Below are 13455 nucleotides of genomic sequence, written 5' to 3' on the forward strand. Positions count from 1 at the left end.
GCCGATCCAGTACCCCCAGATTTATTGATATTCTTGTTAGTTGATCGAGAATTGTTATGGAGACTCAAGGTGTCACGACCCAAATTCTCTAATAGGCCGTGATGGAGCCCAACGTTACCGCTAGGCAAGTCAACGTTGAACTAACCTTATGATTGTTTCTTTTAACATTTCAAAAATAGCTGATTTTTAATTAGCGCATAAATAAGAAGTTAGAATTTACTAAGATGAGCGATAATAAATTTTAAGAACAAATGAGATAAGTAAATATAAAAAAAGAAGAAGATAATCATGTGTCTACTAGAATCATGTGTCACAAGTGTATGAGCTACTAGTAGAACATACAAAAATACTACACTACTGTTTGAAGTAAAATAGACAAAAAGTAAAAACAAAAGGAAGATTTCGGGTGCTACAGAACGGGCTCGAAAGACAGCTCACCGCTAAGTCTCGAAGAAATCAAGGATGCGCGCCGAACTGATAGCCTGATACACCTGCCTCAGATCCTGCATGATTAGTGCAGAACTGTAGCGTCAGTACATAAACAACATGTACCCAGAAAGTATATAGTCTAATCTCGAAGAAGTAGTGACGAGGGGTCGACTTCGACACTTACTATGGGCTAACAATAAATACCGAAATTATAATTAAACATGGATTATAAGAATACAACCGAAAACTCAATAAGAAGGAATAAATAAATAATTTTTTCACTAATAGTAAATCCCAATTTTATTTTCATCATTTAACATATTAATCTCTCAAGCCAATGAAACAATATCAATTACAATTGGGCTCCAAGAATTCTTTTTGCACGAATTATGCCGAGGTCGTACGGCCCGATCCAACATACAAATATATAAAATGTGCACTGCCGAGGGTCAAACGGCACGAACCATAGATGCATCTATTCTATTACCAAGGCATTCGGCCCGATCCACAAGAAGAGAAAATACTTTATAAAAAATCGATTCAAAGATTATTAAGAGGCTATTATTCAAATAAAACACCAATTCTCATTAATAGTCAAGTAACCCGTCCAAAACTCAAGTAAATGCAATTCGGCTTTTTACAATTCCTTTATCAAGTTCCAATATGGTTTAGACACTTAGATTTACAAGTAAGGTACAAACATCGCAAGTATAACTAGTATAACATGATTTGTGTCCTAAACTACCCGGACATAAGCATAACTAGTAGCTACGTACGGACTCTCGTCACCTCATGCGTACGCAACCCCCACAAATAGAAGACCATATTAATTCAATTCACCTATGGGGTTAATTCCCTATTACAAGGTTAGAAAAGAGACTTACCTCATCTCAAAGCTTATTTTCCAGTCCACAAATGTGCTTTAAACCCTCAACTCGGTGCCAAACGACTCAAAACTAGTCAAATATTATATAAAATCATCAATACATGCTCAAAAGTTCATATTCTAGCTATTAAAGTGGTTACCCAATCCCAATTGAAGAATTTCTAAAATTCATCCCCGGGCCCACGTGCCCGGATTCCGGAACTTTTCGAAGAAAGTTATTACCCATCACCTCATGAACTCGAATATGTGATTTTCACTAATTTTCATAACCATTTTCGTGGTTAAATCCCGTTTTTATATAAAACAAAATTTAGGTTTTTCATCTCAACCCATGATTTCACTAATTTTACATGTTAAATCTACCCATAATCTATGTATTTAACTCACATTGTGTAGAAATTATTTACCTCAAAGTCTTACCTCTCTAAGAACTCCAAATATTGCCCAAGGAATGCAATAAATGAGCTTAAAATGCCTAAGTCCCGACTTAAATGAAGTGTTCTGCCTTCTACGATTTTTGCATCTGCCATCAAGGGTACGCATTTGCAGAACCAAGCCCGCTTCTGCGGAACTCCACAGGACTAGCGCTTGCCGCATCTGCAGACGTGTTTCCGCTTTTGCGGTCTCGCTTCTATGACTTCTCACCACATAAGCGGGGTCACTTCTGCGCAAACCCCTTCACTTCTATGGGCCATGTCCAAACTCTCTAAGCTGCTTCTGCAGCCAAAATACCGCATATGCGGGCTCGCACCTGCGGCCCAAAGCTCGCAGGTGTGGGCACACCAGAACTGGTGCACCAGCAACCCTATTGAGTTTTAACTCAATTTGTGTACCGTTCGAATGGCCTTCAGGCCCCCCGAGGACCCACCCAAACATACCAACAAGTTTTAAATCATAAGACAGACTTTCTCGCACCCTCGGAACGCGTAAAACAACATCAAAACTAAGAATCACACCCTAAACGGAATTGATTTAAAATATGAACTTTAAGTTTTCAAATCACTCCCAACGTGCCGAATCATACTTAGACTACTCGGAGTAGGCGTCACTCTGGCGCATCTGGATGGGCAAAATACTCTCCCCTTAACTGCGATCCTACCCCAAAAAAGAATCGAAGAAAAATACACTTATGCCACCAAAATCGCCACAACCTCTGGCTCAACTTCACCCGATCATCGGCCCAATCGGGAGTCTGTAAAGGCCATACATACAACTCACAATGGAATGCCTGCTGTTCTTTTCAAGTCATCGAATTACTGTGAATCATGGAAGCAGAGTGCAAGCTTACTATAGTTGACAGATTCTTAAAACCTAGACCCCAAATCAATCGCCTAAGGTCGAAAATCAAAGAACTTTTCTCTATAAAAGGCTCAGTCAAAATTGTAGTCTACGACAACAATAATGTGTTCTTATATTTCACCAAGGAGGATGACTTTAACACGGTCTAGTATAGTCGGGTCATTGAGATTGAAGGGCAACAAATGTGGCTTCAAAAATAGTCACCTGACTTCAAGCCGGAAGAAGACCTTCCGATTGCGCCGATATGGGTTCTTCTACCTGGTCTCCTTTTTCATATGCACACATGGTACTATGTCAAACAAGTGGTGAGCGAAATTGGCACCCCCTTGAAATAGACCTGGCGACTAGGGGGAAAATAAGGCCAAGCATGGCCAAGGTTAGAGTTGAAATATACCTCCTAAAGCCTCAACCTGAATTTGTTTATGTTGGTTGCATATATAAAAACTCTCCACAGACAGTATTTGTCCAAAAATTAGAGTACGGGGGAATACCAAAATACTATAAGCACTGTAAAAAGCTTGGACATAATATGCTCAATTGTCGGGTTCTAGAAAGGAAAAAAGCAGCTGAAATTAAGGAGGATGAATCCAAGAAAGGGAAAGAAAAAGAGGATATTAAAATGACGTAAAGAACTTAACCAAGGAACAATCAAACGACCAAGGAGGCAAAAGAAACAAATGAGGAAAATAGTGCCAAGGAAGCAAGGCAGAATATCAAGAACTTGAAGAGTGATAATTGTGGAGGAGCAGTTCTTACAATTGAGCTATATAGTCGGGCTCACCAAAAAAAGCTAGTGTCTAAGGATGATATGATTGAAAGAGGCAGTGATACAAAGCATAAGGAGCAAACAATTAAGGCAAGAACTTCCAGAAGAAGCAAGACTAGAAAGCAAAAGAGACATCCTAATAAGAAGTCCAAAGTTACTTTCAAACCTATTCTTAATAAGTTTTTACGCAAGCTAAAGGAAGGGAAAAAGTACAAGAGCATTGAATTTGAATCACAACAAGAACAGGAAAAGGAACAAAACAGGGAAGAAATTGTAGAGTCGAGGGCTGGAAATGAAAAAGAATCGCATCAGGATACTAGCAACAATTGTGTAAAGATCAACTTTGATAGTAAATGGGCAAATTCTATTAATACAGATGACGTGGTACATGAATCCACCAACATTCAAGAAGCTGAAAAACTTGAAGAAGCTCAAGGAAATCAACAAGTGAACAACTATTAGAAAGAGGATAAAACTTCTTCTAGTGTGCCTACTAAAATTAAAGCCATGCCAGGTGTTGATCTGGTGGTGGATGTAAATTGGAATCCTAATCAGGAGCAAGAAAAGAGAACCCAGGAAAGAAAAGAGGCCGACCACCAATTTGAGGTTACCTCTCCAAATAGAGTTACAGTTGTCATCCCGGAGGACCAACTGAACACTGAACAGGGGAATCGGGATGAAAATGAAAGCTTCACTCATGTTCAAAAAGGCAGAAACAAGAAAAAATGAAAGAAAACCAAAGAAAAGAATTCAATTCCTTTTGATGGAAGGAGAAAAAACTGATTTTCCCTTTACATTATTTCCATGATTAGTGCCATATATTGAAATATTAGAGGAGTTGATTCAAAAAAGGCCATTCAAAGGCTAAAAAAACTTATGAACATCAATAAGGTCAACCTTGTGGCGATCTTAGAACCTTTTATCAATATGACCAATATTGGTAGGTATATGAACTACCTGGGGCTTCAACACTGCATATCCAATACGAATGGTCATATTTGGCTCATGTGGAAGGGAAGTTTCCGAACCAGTGTGATGGCTAATGAATATCAGCAAATTACTATTAAAGTACACCATGCAGGTACTAGCACTGATCTCTATATAACTGTTGTTTATGCCAAGTGTACACCAGTGAAAAGAAAAGAGTTGTGGAGCAGTCTTGAAGATATGCACTACCATATTAGTGGCCCATGGCGTATCAGAGGCGACTTCAATGTCATACTCGATCCAGTCGAGAAGAAAGGGGGGAAACCCCATAGAATGCATAAAAGTCTTGATTTTTGTAATGCATGGATAATTGTGAAGTTGTGGACTTGGGTTTTATTGGTCCAAAATATACTTGGTGCGGGGAGCCAAAGAAAAGAATTTGGATGAGATTAGATAGGGTCTTTATCAATGATCAATGGTCCCATCTCTACTCTAAAAATATGGTGAATCACCTTCCAAGAACAGGATCAGACCATAGACCAATTCTAGTGAGAAGTGAAAATGACTTACATATGTGAATCAAGTATGTCAAGTTCTTAAATTTTTGGGCAGATCAATCTTCCTTCATGAATTTGGTTGAACAAGTATGGTCTACTCACATTACTGGCAACCCAATGTGGAGACTTCAACAAAAACCCAAACTACTTAGTAAGAAGTTGACTCAATGGTCCAGAGAAGAGGTGGAGAATGTTTCTAATAATGTTAAGTTATGGGAGGCCAAAATGCAAGAGCTGGAAGAACATGACACCCTAAACAACAATAACCAATCCAGGTAAGCTCTTAACAAAGTCCAGGCACAATACATCATATGGCTAGGAGTGCAAGATTCCATCCTAAAACAAAAATTCAAGATCAACTGGTTCGAGGAGGGTGACTCCAACACTAAATATTTTCATAGTGTTATCATGGAAAGAAAGAGGAGATTACAATTGAACAAAATCAAGGATCGCATAGATCACTGGGTTCAGGGTGATGATAATATTGGCAAAGCTGCGATTCATCATTTCAGCAATTCTTCAATCTGAAACACAACTTCAATGATCAGGGGATTCTCAGTCATATTCCTAAATGCATTACAGAAGAGGACAACCTTATTCTCACTGCTATTCCAGAGTGAGAAAATAAGGGAGGCTGTCTTTAGTATGAGTTCTTTTAGTTCTGCTGGCCCGGATGGCTTTAATGTCACTTTGTATCACAAATGCTGGGATATCATCAAAGAGGATATTAAAGAGTTTGTCCAAGAATTTTTCAATGGGAAGAACATGACCAAATTTTACTCTCACACTTGCTTGGTTCTCATCCCCAAGGTTGATTCACCGACCAACTTCTTAGAGCTTAGACCTATTAGTCTGAGCAATTTCTCCAGTAAGATCATTTCTAAAATTCTGTCCAGAAGATTGAATCCTATGTTGTAAAAAATTATTTTTGATAATCAAAGTGGCTTTGTTAAAGGAACAATGATCACTGAAAATGTTCTACTGTCTCAAGAAATATTTCATAACATCAGGCATGTTAACAAAGGAGTCAATGTCATCATCAAATTGGATATTACTAAGGCTTATGACAGAATGTCTTGGAATTTACTTTTTGCTACCATGAGGAAATTTGGATTTATTGAGGAATGGATTGATACTATATATAGGATTGTGGCTGGTGTTTGGTATTCCATTATAATTAATGACAACAGAGAAGATTTCTTCACTTCCACTCAAGGCCTCAAACAAGGAGATCCCCTTTCACTTTTCATCATTGGAGCAATAGTGCTTTCAAGATCTCTAAATGGTTTGATCTCTATGGATGATTTTACTCCATTTAGCATGAACCACAATGGACATGTTATCAATCATCTGGCATAAGCAAATGATATTGTGATATTCAGCGCTGGAAACAACAGATCTATCAAATTAATTAAACAACTATTAGAAGGTACGAGAAGGCTTCAGGGCAGAAAGTGAATGAGGATAAGAGTTTCTTCATCACTGCCCCAAACACTTCTGCTAACCGGATCAACAGAATCAGGTAGGGCTTTGGCTTCATGGATAAAGAAGTTCCTTTTAACTATCTCGGATGCCCTATATATCAGGGAAGGAAAAGAATCAGCTTATTTGACAACTTGTTATCCAGAATTATCAAAAGGCTCAGCGGCTGGCAAGGTAAAATACTTTCTTATGGGGGAAAAATTATTTTAATCAAACATGTCCTCCAATCCCTCCCCATTTACACTCTTTCGGCTCTTAAACCCCCAAAAGGCACTATCAATCTCAATGAAAAGTATTTCTCTAATTTCTTTTGGGGCTCTTCTGAGGGTAAAAAGAATTATCAGTGGAATTCATAGAAAAATCTTTGCTATCCTAAGGAGGAAGGTGGTATAGGCATCCAAAGTATGCAAGACATTACTGAATCCCTTAACATCAAAAGGTGGTGGATGTTTAGGACCAAGTCCTCTCTCAGACAACCGTCCTTAAATCCAAATATTGCAAAAGGTCCCATCCAGTGTTCAAAATTCCAAACTCCTCAGATTCACATAGTTGGAAGACCTTGATGAACAGTAGGAGCAAGGCAGAATCTAATATCCTCTGGAAAATACAATCCGATACCTTTAGTTTTTGACTGGACTGGTGAAGGTACCTTAGCTAGAATTATTCAAGGCAATTGTAAGCCTGCTAAATTATTGGTGAAGGAATACATTACTAATAGATAATGGGATATTAACAAGCTATCCATAGTGGTTCCTGATTATATTATTGGTAAGATCACTAGTGTGGACATTGAAGACCAAAATCTTGATGATTTCCCTGTATGAAAAGTCTCTGAAGATGGTCTTTTCTCTAAAAAAAGCTCATGGCATTCTATTAGAATATACAGGCAGAACAATGATTTCCTCAGTAAGGTTTGGCACAACTCTATTCCTTTCAAATTGTCCTTCTTAATATGGAGACTTTTCAAAAAAAGATTACCCTTTGATGACATCTTAGGGAAATTTGGTACTAATGTTGTTTCTAGATGTATTTTGTTGTAATAGTTCATAGGTTGAATCAATGCAACATGTTTTCAATGGAAGTGAAGTGGCAAAGTTCATTTGGAATGTGATTGGACAACCGTTGGGTCTGAAACATCAACTAGAACCAGTCATTGGCACATATAAAAGATAGTACGAGATGAAGACAAAACATACAATTCACAAATTGGTTATGCAGGTGGCACAAGTGATCATCTGCTGGGAAATATGAAAACAATAGACTTCATGTAGATTTGGAAACAAAAATAAATTTCAACACAGTACATTGAAATATCAATGCATCTGGACTGTTAAAAAGGTGGTTTCAAGCAAGCTTCCAGAGACGGATAGAGGTCTATAGTGGCCCGCTCTTTGTGAAAAAATAGAGAGGTTGCAACCAATTCGAATATGGACGCAAGTGATCTGGGAATTTCCTCCAACAAGAACAGTCAAAGTAAATATAGATGGAAGCTATATTAAAGAGGATGGTAGAACAGAAATTTAAGGTATAGTGAGGGACAACATAAGCAACATGATCATGGCCTTTTCTGTGCCAGTAAAGAGTGAAAGCAACAACATGACTGAAGCACTAACAATGGAGTTCGGGGTAAAATGGTGCTTCCAACATGGGTACACTAATTTTACTCTTGAACTCGACTCCCTGATTATAGCCAATATGTTGATCAACCAAATTACTAACAATATGAAGGTCAAGCAGATTTTGGACAGGACACTTAGCATTATGTCACGGTAAACCATTGCTTCAGAGATGGCAACTTGGTTGCATATAGCTTAGCCAAAATTGCCTCTTCATCTAGTCAAAGACTTGTATGCAACAACTTCCAGCAACTACCAACTGTAGCCAAAAGTGTGTTCCTTCTTGATAAGTGGCTACTGCCGAGTTTCCGTTCAAAATTTGACAAAGCCAACTTCTTTTAAGTTAATATGTATATATGTTTATTCGTTTGAAGGATAGCATGTGCTTTTTTGTCTAGACTCCTTTCCTTCCAACTAGCTTTGGGTGAATATATCACCTAGTTGTATTCATCTCTTGAGGTAAGGTTTGGCCCCCCTACTATATGTTCTTTTTGTGAATATGACCACATCCAGACATGAATCTAGATAATTATATTAAAAGAAAAAGGAACCAAGTATTCCGATTTCAACCCGTACCCTTCCAAATCCCGAACTAACCATCCCCGCAAGTCATAAAACAGTAAAATCACATACGTGGAGTCTTATTTAGGGGAACAAGGTTCTAGAAAGCAAAATAACCGGTCGGGTCGTTACATTCTCCACCTCTTAAACAAACGTTCGTCCTCGAGCGGGTCTAGAATCATACCTAGAATGCTGAATAAGTGTGGATATTTGCTCCACATGTCCTCCTCGGACTCCCTAGTCGCCTTCTCGATAGGTTGGCCCCTCCACTGAACCTTTATCGCGGAAATACTATTGGACCTCAACTGGTGAACCTGCCTATCATCAATGACAACTGGCTTCTCCTCACAACCCAGGTTCTCATCTAAACCGTGTTGAAGTCTAACACATGTGACCTGTTAGCATGATACCTCAAGACTATAGACACGTGAAAAATCGGATGAACTCCTGATAGACTGGGAGGCAATGTAAGCTCATAAGTAACCTCCCCAACTCGTATCAATACTCAAATGGGCTTATAAACCTTGGGCTCAACTTTCCCTTCTTCCCGAACCTCATGAACCCATTCATCGGCGAGACTTTCAAGAGAACCTTCTCACCCACCATAAATGATAAATCAAGCGCCTTCTGATCCGCGCAAATCTTCTGTCTGGACTGTGCTGTGCGAAGTCGCTCCTGAATCAACTTTACCTTTACCAGGGCATCCTTCACCAAGTCAGTACCATATAACTTAGCCTCGCCCGTCTCAAACGATCCAATGGGAGAATGACATCGCCGATCATATAAAGCCTCAAATGGAGCCATCTCGATGCTTGACTGATAACTGTTGTTGTAAGAAAACTCGGCCAAAGACAAGAATCAATCCCACTACCCTCCAAAGTCAATCACTCATGCTCTGAGCATGTCCTTCCATGATCTGAACTGTCCGCTCCGACTGCCTGTCAGTCTGTGGATGAAAGGCTGTGCTAATCTATACACGGGTCCCCAACTCACTCTGTACTTCTCTCCAGAAATGCGAAGTGAAGTGGGGGCCTCTATGTGATATGATGGAAACATGCACACCATGCAACCGAACTATCTCCTGAATATAAATCTGGGCCAACCTCTTTGAAGTACACGTAGTCACAACCAGAATGAAGTGTGCCAACTTGGTCAACCTGTCGACAATGACCCAAAATGCATCAAACTTCCGCAACAACCCAAATACGAAGTCCATAGTAATGCGCTCCCATTTTCACTCAGGTATAGTCATCTGCTAGAGTAGGCCACCTGGCCTCTAGTGTTCATACTTAACCTACTGGCAATTTAGATACCTCGCAACATACTCAACTATATCCTTCATCATCCGCTGCCACCAATAATGCTGCCTTAGGTCAAAATACATCTTCGTAGCACTTGGATGAATAGAATACTGAGAATTGTGTGCCTCCTCTAGAATTCGCTCCCTCAAGCCATCAACATTAGGAACACATAGGCAACCCTGGAGTCGCAGAACACCATCCTCGCCGATAGTAACCTCCTTGGAACCACCTTGTAGTACCGTCTCTTTGAGAACCAACAAGTGCGGATCATCAAACTATCGAGCCCTGATCTGCTCCATTAGTGAAGACCGGGCAACGACGCATGCAAGAACTTGGCTGGGCTTTGAAATATCTAACCTCATAAGTCTGTTAGCCAAGGACTGAATGTCCAAGGCTAAGGGCCTCTCCTCTGCCGAAATGAATGCCAAGCTACCCATACTCTCTGCCTTTCTGCTCAATGCATCCGCAATTACGTTCACCTTGCCCGGATGATAAAGAATGGTGATATCATAATACTTCAGTAACTCAAGCCACCTGCGCTGCTTCAAATTGAGATCCCTCTTCTTGAACAAATGCTGCAAGCTACGATGATTGGTGTAAACCTCACAGGACACCCCACAAAGCTAATGCCTCCAGATATTAAGAGCATGAATAATAGCGGCCAACTCCAGATTATGTACGGGATAATGTTTCGCATGGGGCTTCAACTGACGTGAAGCATATGCAATAACTCGCCCCTCCTGCATCAATATACAACCCAAACCAATACATGAAGCTTCGCAATACACAATGTACTTCCCCGAACCGGAAGGCAACACTAGAACTAGTGACATAGTCAAAGCTGACTTGAGCTTCTGAAAGCCCGCCTCACAATCGTCGAACCAACGGAACAGAGCACACTTCTAGGTCAATCTAGTCAAAGGTGCTGCAATGGATGAGAAACCCTCCACAAACCGGCGATAATAAACTGTTGACCCCAAGAAGCTCCTGATCTCAGTCGTCGTAGTAGGACGAGGCCAACTTTGAACTGCCTCAATCTTCTTGGGATCCACCTTAATACCCTCGCATGATACAAAATACCCCAAGAATGCTAAGGAATCTAGACAAAACTTACACTTAGAGAACTTAACATATAGCTTCTATTCCCGCAAGGTCTGAAGCACCACTCTAAAATGCTGCTCGTGCTCCTCCATGCTACGCGAGTAGATCAAGATGTCATCAATGAAGACAATGACAAACGAATCAATATACGACCTGAACACCTTGTTCATCAAATCCGTAAATGTCGCAGGGGTGTTAGTCAAGCCAAAGGGCATCACTAAAAACTCATAATGGCCATATCTAGCCCTGAAAGCAGTCTTCGGAACATCTGAATCCCGAATCTTCAACTCATGGTACCCCGATCTCAAGTTGATCTTAGAGAACACCCTACCACCCTGCAACTGGTCAAATAAATCATCAATACGCGACAATGGGTACTTGTTCTTAATGGTGGCTTTGTTCAACTGGCGGTAATCAATGCACTTTCGCATAGTCCCATCTTTCTTCTTCACAAATAACACTGGTGCACCCCAAGGTGATACACTTGGCCTGACGAACCGCTTTGCTAGCAACTCCTAAAGTTGTTCCTTCAACTCTTTCAGAGCCATATAATATGGTGAGATAGATATAGTCTGGGTACCTGGAGACAAATCAATGCAGAAATCGATATCACGATCTGGTGGCATCCCTGAAAGATTAGAAGGAAACATATCGGAGAACTCCTGGACTACGGGTACTAAATTGATCGCCGGAGTCTCTGCAGTAGTGTCCCGAACCTAAGCTAGATAGGCCAAATAAACCTTCTCGTCTATGTGTTGAGCCTTCATAAAAGAGATGAATTGACTAGGTGTGCTGACAGACGAACCCTTCCACTCTAATCTAGGCAACTTTGGTATCGCCAAGGTAACATTCTTGGCATGGCAATCAAGGATGAAGTGATATGGAGATAACCACGGAGATAACATTCTTGGTCATATCAAGCAGCAGAAGATCTGCTCTAGTCTCATAACCACGGAATATAATAATGTAGGACCGATAGACCATATCTACAACAACAGAATCGCCCACTGGAGTGGACACATAAACAGGAGTACCCAAGGACTCACGTGGAACATCAAGGTAATGAGAAAACAGAGATGACACATATGAATAGGTAGACCCTGGATCAAATAATACTGAAGCATCCCTACTACAGACATAAATAATACCTGTGATCATGGCATCTAAAGCCACTGCATCTGGTCTAGCCGAAAAAGCATAGAATCTAGCTGGAGCACCACCTGACTGGCCTTCACCTCTAGGACAATCCCTACCCACCTGCCCTCCGCCTCTAGGAGGCCGGATGGCTGGTGCGGCTAATGGTGCTACAATCATAGGCTGAGAACCGTTGCACTGCCTTGTCCCGAAGCTTGGAAAAGAACCTCTACACATGGCTAAATTTCACGCACTCGAAACAACCTCTCAGTAGGAAGGATTGTTGACCTGAATTTTGACCCTGATGGCATGAATACCCACTAGAGGAACCCTGAATAGCTGGTGAGTAGTAGGAACTCTCTAGTATGGCGCTGAAATAAGGTCGAACTGGAGCACCCCGAGGAAGCGGTAGTGTTGGATACGTGGGTCTACTAGGTGGACCTCTCCCGAACGGACCCCCTTCCCCCATACGGAGCACCAATGAACACTCCAGAATAACGAAACCGCTTATCCCCCGGCATCTGCTCTCGACCCCGCTAGCGATAACCCTCAAACATTCGAGTTATCTCCACAACCAGCTGGTAAGAAGTCCCTATATCAAACTCTCAGGCCATGGTGGCCTGAATACCAGAGTACAACCCCGCAATAAACCTCCGTACCCTCTCTGCCTCAGTAGGAAGTATCATAAGTGCATGGCGAGACAACTCAGAGAATCTCGCCTGATAAGCGGTTACTGACATCTGACCCTGCTAGAGCTTCTCAAACTGAAACCGCAACTCTTCCCTTTGGGAGGGTGGAATATAACTATCCAAGAAAAGGCGTGTAAACTGATCCCAAGTAAAGGGAGAAGAACCTGCTGGTCTGCCAAGAAGATGAGACTTCCACCATCTACGGTCCTTGCCCTCCAGTTGGAAAGTAGTAAAATCTACCCTGTGGGTCTCTAATATCCTCATGTTGTGCAGTCTGTCCCTACACCGATCAATGAAGTCCTGGGGATCCTCATGTCGCTCACCTCCGAAGAGAGGAGGGTGTAGTCTAGTCCATCTATCCAATAGCTTCTGTGGCTCGCCGGCCGCAGTTGGTCTAGGCTCAGGCATGGCTGCTGCTACTGGCTAGGCTCCACCCACGGGTAGTGTGCCCGGGGTCTGATATACAGGAGCTGCATGCCCACGAGCCTGAGCAGTTAGGGTCTGTGCTCCCCCTCTAGCCTGAATTATGGTTGGGTCTGCTGGAAATAAACCATCCTGGGTCATAGTATCCATGAACTGTAGCGTACGGCCTACGACCTTCTAGAATCCCGGTGCTGAAATGAAATCTACCGAGCTGGCTCTGCCACAGGCATCTCGCCCTGCTCCTCAATAATAGGACCCTTCACTAGATCCGCTGGTGGCATAGC

At 41.4% G+C, this 13455-nt stretch overlaps 1 long non-coding RNA gene across 1 annotated transcript; it reads right to left on the bottom strand.

The window, feature by feature from the left end:
• Positions 1 to 267: 267 nt before the first annotated feature.
• On the bottom strand, positions 268 to 4620 carry LOC107829470 (uncharacterized). The gene is made up of 2 exons (XR_001657945.2): positions 4338 to 4620; positions 268 to 503 (listed from the first exon to the last, which is right to left on the bottom strand). It is a non-coding gene; the product is annotated as an uncharacterized LOC107829470 (long non-coding RNA).
• Between the last annotated feature and the right edge of the window lie 8835 nt (positions 4621 to 13455).

Source organism: Nicotiana tabacum, chromosome 9, assembly GCF_000715075.1.
Source record: "Nicotiana tabacum cultivar K326 chromosome 9, ASM71507v2, whole genome shotgun sequence".
Lineage (NCBI taxonomy): Eukaryota > Viridiplantae > Streptophyta > Magnoliopsida > Solanales > Solanaceae > Nicotiana > Nicotiana tabacum.